Here is a 6000-nt window from a genome sequence, read left to right on the forward strand (position 1 = left end):
AATGGAGGAAGAGAAGAAGGAGGAGATGGATGTGGAGAAACAGAAGTAGAAGGGGGAGGGTGGTGGAGGAGGAAGAAGAAAAAGAAGGTGGAGAAGAAGGGAAGTATGGAAGAAGGTGAGGAAGATGAGAAGATGAGGAGGAGGAGAAGAAAAAGGTGGAGAATAAGGATGAAGAAGAGAGGGAAAGAAGAAAAGGGAAGAAAAATGGAGGACTAGGAAGGAGGAGGAGGAGGAAAGAAGGAGGAAGAAGAGAATGAAAGAGAAGAAGAGAATAAGGAGGAGAAGCAGGCTGAGAAGGAAGATGAGGAAGAAAGAGAAGAAGAACAAAAGACAGAGCAGGAGAGGGAGAAGAAGAAGAAGTAAAATGAGAAAAGGAAGAGGGTGGAGGAGGAAGAAAAAGAAGGGAAGCGTAGAAGAAGGTGGGGAAGAGGAGAAGACGAGGAGGTTAAAAAGAGGAAGAAAAGGAGGAGGAAAAGAAGAAGGGGAGAAGGTGGAAGAAGAAAGAGAAGTTGAAGAATCAGAAGAAGAGCAGGAGGAAAAAAAGATGAAGAAGAAGAAGGTGGAGAACAAGGATGATGAAGAAAATACAAGAAGAGGTGGAGGACAAAGAAGGCACGGAGGAGAAAGAGAAGAAGAAGAAATGGAGGAAGAGAAGAAGGTGGAGATGGATGAGGAAAAACAGAAGTAGAAGGGGAAGGGTGGTGGAGGAAGAAGAAGAAGCAGGTGGAGAAGAAGGGAAGTATGGAAGAAGATGAGGAAGATGAGAAGATGAGGAGGAGAAGAAGAAAAAGTTGGAGAATAAGGATGAAGAAGAGAGGGGAAAAGATGGAGGAAGGAGGAGGAGGAGGAGGAGGATGAGAAAATAGAAGGTGAAAGAAGGAAGAAGAGGAGGATGAAAGAGAAGAAGAAGAGAATAAGGAGGAGAAGCAGGCTGAGAAGGAAGATGAGGAAGAAAGAGAAGAAGAAATGGAGGAACAGAAAGACAAACAAGGAGCAGGAGAAGGAACAGAAGAAGAAGAAGGTGGAGGAGTAAAAATAGGATGAAAGAGAAGATGTTTTCCCCATCTTCATCTCCAGTCCTGAATGTCTAGAGTCTTAGAAGACGACCAAGATGTCTCCACGTCTCTGTTCATCTTGTTTTTCTACCTCCATGTTTCTGTCCCTCCACGTGGAGCAGACATGCTCAGAGACAATGGATTTATTCCATCAGGAGTTAATTTATTTAATCCAGTAGAGCCTTCTCCTGTAAAAAATACGTTGACTGTTCACTTATGAATTTTCCATGTAGAATAATTATAGCCTATAGGACGTTAAAGACCAGCGTATCGTCATAGACGGGGGGAAGAATGTAAATTCAGACGACCTCACTTAAAGAAACGACCTGAAATGTTCTTGACAGCTTCCTGACACATATACGTCTCTACCCAGAATCCCCTGGATAGCGAATAACTGACCAGGAGTATTTACTTCTTTCTTTATTTAAATAATTTTGAGGTGGACGAAAACGCCAGCGCAAACTTGTAATTGAAAAAGAATAATCATGTTTCCCCCTGAGGCCAAAAATGAATCTCCTCATTCAGATTAATTCCTAATTTACAGATTGTACCATGAGGACACAAACAACAACAACATGGTTGTTAGTTCAAAGAGCTTCAAGCAGACAGTGTTTAAATGCCAAAGCATGAAGTAGAGTGATAATTTAATGGTTAAGGCGATGAAGAGGAGGAGGAGGAGGAGGAGGAGGAGGAGGATGTCTGGGCGTACAAAGCATTTGATCCACATGCTTATCTATACACGCTGCTGAGTGCTGACATGATTACTGACGTGACTCATTCCCTTTGTTTTGTCACTGCTGTCGCCGTGGCTGAATTAATCTGCCGGAGAAACCAGGGGCAAATAAAAAAAAAAAAACTGAGCTGTGACCCTCGGCTCCAGTCTGCACATTATGTGTCAAGCATCACATGTAGAGGAGAGGACACGTGGCAGCGTCATCACATCCGGACTTCACCTGGACCACGCCACAGCTTTGATCTCCGTCTGTTAGTTTGTGGAGATGTGACGTTTGCCTGGGAATGTGAACCATGGAAGCACAGAGGTGTCTGGGTAAGATACTAGACTGTCACTACATGACGTGAAAGGTTTCAAAGATGGTCCGTAGAACTGCTCCTCAAGTGAAGCCAAAGAAAGTAGAGCTCCCCCTGGTGGCTGGCTGCAGTATCCATGTTAGCGGATGGGAACTAAAACACTAAAATACATGTCAAATATTTTATGTTACTGGTGTCCCTTCATGCAACGTCAAGTTAAATCTTTTGGTTTCAAACCATCCTCGCCTACTGTATCTGCGTGTGGTTCTCCAGCTGCACTGCAGCAGACAGGAAGGCGCTCCAGAGGGTCGTCACCACAGCCCAGAGGATCATCGGTTGCCCCATCCCCTCTCTACAGGAACAATATAACTCCTGCTGCCTGAGGAAGGCCCATCCCTCAATGCTATGGTAACCAAGCAACATCCTGAATTCAGTTCTCCCACCATTGTTTCATTGCTAATGTTCAGACTAACTTTAGTCCCAAGAATAAGGCTGCAATCATAGTGCCAAAAACTGCAGTTCCTCTAATGTCCACTAGAGGAACCTCCAAAAGAGAGGGCACTAAAAATAAGTCAGACCTCAATGTTAAAATGTCCAACTTTACAGCAGAAATAAAAACCACTAAAACTATTTGACGTGTATTTTAGTGTTTTAGTTTGGCCCAAGTCCCATCCACTAACATACAGGAGGCGGAGCTTATGACCTATACTGCAGCCAGACACCAGGGGGAGCTCTACTTGCTTTGGCTTCACTTTAGAGGAGCTGTTCCTCCGTCCACCTTCATACTGTCTATGGTTCTTACAGGTTGCTAGCTGTGTTTAGCCTCAGCTCCACCTCTTCGACCTGTTTTAAATTAGTAGAGAGTTAGATGGGACAAGATGGCGACGGCCGGAGACGCCACACTGAGCTTCAAAACCATTTTTCGTGAAACCTATGGTGAGTGTTTGTCTTTTTTATTTTATATGCAGCCAGTGCTATAACTCTTATGAATTATAATCATGATGCCAACATGTTTTATTTTCCTTTATATCCTTGTGTATCTTCATGGATTATCAAGCAGGTGCCTCAGTTTGCACAATTTTAAACAGTCCCATGTGAAATGGAAACCGTGTTTTGCACCAGAGCATGAATTTAGTCATTTTAGCCAATTAGCTCGCTGACATACCGCAGCTAATAACATCTTAAGGTAACTCAGTGTCATCTTTTGGGTTTATCACTATAATAATACTTAAAAACATGTTTTACTCTCTGTTCTAAACTGTGTAGATTTTGTGTAAATACTGTACATTTTGTATTTTTGATGATAAGCGAGAGAAGAAAAAAAAAAAACATCTTTAAATTTAGCATGCAAAGCCCACATGTAGCGCTAGAAATGAGCCAAGTCAGACGACCTTTTAGGGACAGTTTTTGCAAAATATAATTTCAGATTCTGTGCACCCTGCACAACTGCTGCAACATGAATAAGGTAATCTTACACACGGTAACATCACAGATAAACAAAGTTCTTTCTTCTTTTAAAAGGAGCCTATAACCACACAGTCTGCACACATAAACACACACTCCTGTCAGGACGTATTAGAAGCCTGTATATTGGATTTCCCTGAACAGCACCAAGCGCGGTTAAGGTGTCTTCATTCTCAGTCCTGCTGGTATATGAGCGCGTCTTCGTGTTCATTATACTCACTGGAAAAAAAAGGTTAATGCATGTGTGTGCGTGAGAGCGTTTGTGTCAAAGGTGCACGCATGAGTGTGAATAATATTTGACGAGACATCAAACAGCTTCAATTATTTCAGGACCCCGGGTGTCGTCCTCATTATCCACTTAGAGCGACCAGTGTGAGTGCGAGCGTTTCATGGGAGTTAACAATCTCACCTCTGCTGCTGCTGCTGCTGCTGCTGCTCGGGAGGAGAGAGACAATCATCCCCAACAGCTCATTTTAAAAATCATCTCAGTGATCAGGCTTAAGGAGAAATAGTATCTCGATTGCAAAATGAAGATTCACTCTTTATAAAAAGTGTGGATTTGACCTGTATGAGACTATGAACAGGGTTTACTTTGTTTTCAGTCCAATAAACGACAGTGGGGAGTTGATTTAAAGATTTAGCATTTAGGTTTTAGAGCAGGTTTGTCCGCCCATGATGCATTTTTAACTGGCCTGCAGCAAATTCTAAACAGATACTGGAATATATACCACACGTGACCAATACTGACAGAAGCCAAGAGACCCAAGGTGGTCCACCAAATGAAGCACCACTCACCTGAAAGCATCACTTTTCTTTACATTGCTCAACTGTCAAACATACAGCGGTTAATGCACAACAACTATAACATCACTGGGTACAAAACTAGATGAGCCCTCCATGGCATCACCCATAAGTTTCCGGTTTTAAAGCTCAGTGTGGTGTCTCAGGTGGCCGTCGCCATCTTGGTTCCACCTAGCTCGCCCTTAATTATACAAAGCTTAAGCCTTGATCTCATTTAAACAGTTAAATTAAAGACAAACATGTCTTATTTCTGGTATAAAGTTAAGCATTTGACATGAATGTCTATGGTGATTGACTCAAGTTTGAGTCAGCATCTAGTGGCCACTCAAGGAACTGCATGTGTTTTCGCACTTAAGCCCATTTTTCAGCCCAACCACTTGCATCATGCAATAAAAATGTGTTTTTACTCAAATACTGCATCCACGACCTTGTTTCTTTATGACCATCACTTACATTCATTTAAATCAGTATGTTGGTTGATTGTGAGACTATTAATTGAGCAGTTCTTCATCCTGTGCACAGCCAATCTGAACTCAGCTCCTTAAAAGTAGGTGTAGGTAGGTGTTGAACGCTGCAGCTTTTCCACAAAACAAGATTGATCAAGGAAGATTTCACCATAGGTGACCAAAAATGACAGGATCCAAGAAGGTAGCAAGTGATTACAGAAAAGTTCAGACACAGTGGGAAAATATTTCTTCACAGAAAACGAGGGAAAGTGTGTCCGTTTGATATTAAATGAAACTGGTGCCGTGATGAAAGAGTTTATGACGACACCATGAAACTAAAGGTCAGACCTACACTAGTGTAGAACGAGACAAAATGAACGACTGAAAGTTAAACACACGGCCGCTAGTCTGAGGCTCTACAACTGGGATAGCCTTTACCCCGACACTGGAAACCTTTCTCAGATGGTGACGTCATCAAAGAGTGGTTCACTAAAGTCACAGGATTAATGCTCCTGGTAAAAAAATGACAGGCATTCGACAACGTTAGCGTGTCTAGAAACATGTGCAACAAATTGAAGACTTGACGATTGCACAGTGGCGCTTTTTGATCTCGCCATCTCTTCAATTGCATGTGACGAGAGCACAGATTCCACAGACATTATTTGATAATTTCCTAAAACAGCTGGCCTCTGTAGTTTTAATTAAATGCTTTTCAAACAGGGGGACAAACTGCAGCCGTTGGGGGCTCTACACATAATAATATGCTCTGGTGAGTATTTGGTGCAGCAGGATGGATGTCAATGGTAATGAAGGAACACAGCATCGATAACAAGGGAGCTCTGTGGAGGGGAATTTACCAGGCTTTCCCTCTAGCCAAGAAAAATGATGGCTTAGCTCAGCTGAGACCTCGAGACCTGTAATTATGCATCCCCAAAGCCAGTCAAATATAGCATATGATTTGGACTGGATTTGGTATTTGTCCCTGGAATTAGCTCCTATTTTTGAGTTTCCATCGATTCATGAGAACAACAACACGGCATAAAAGTTTGAGGAAGTTAACTTCTACAAAAAAATGCAACCACCGCCTTCAAATGGAAGTCAAGAGCTTGTGGTCGTGAAATTGGAAGTTATGTACAAAAAATGTTTGGCGTTCAAGTGGTAACATCCGCTAAAAGCCATGAGAACGGTACAACGGTTTGTAGCTC

This window comes from Chelon labrosus (genome assembly GCF_963514085.1).
Source record: "Chelon labrosus genome assembly, chromosome: 8".
NCBI lineage: Eukaryota > Metazoa > Chordata > Actinopteri > Mugiliformes > Mugilidae > Chelon > Chelon labrosus.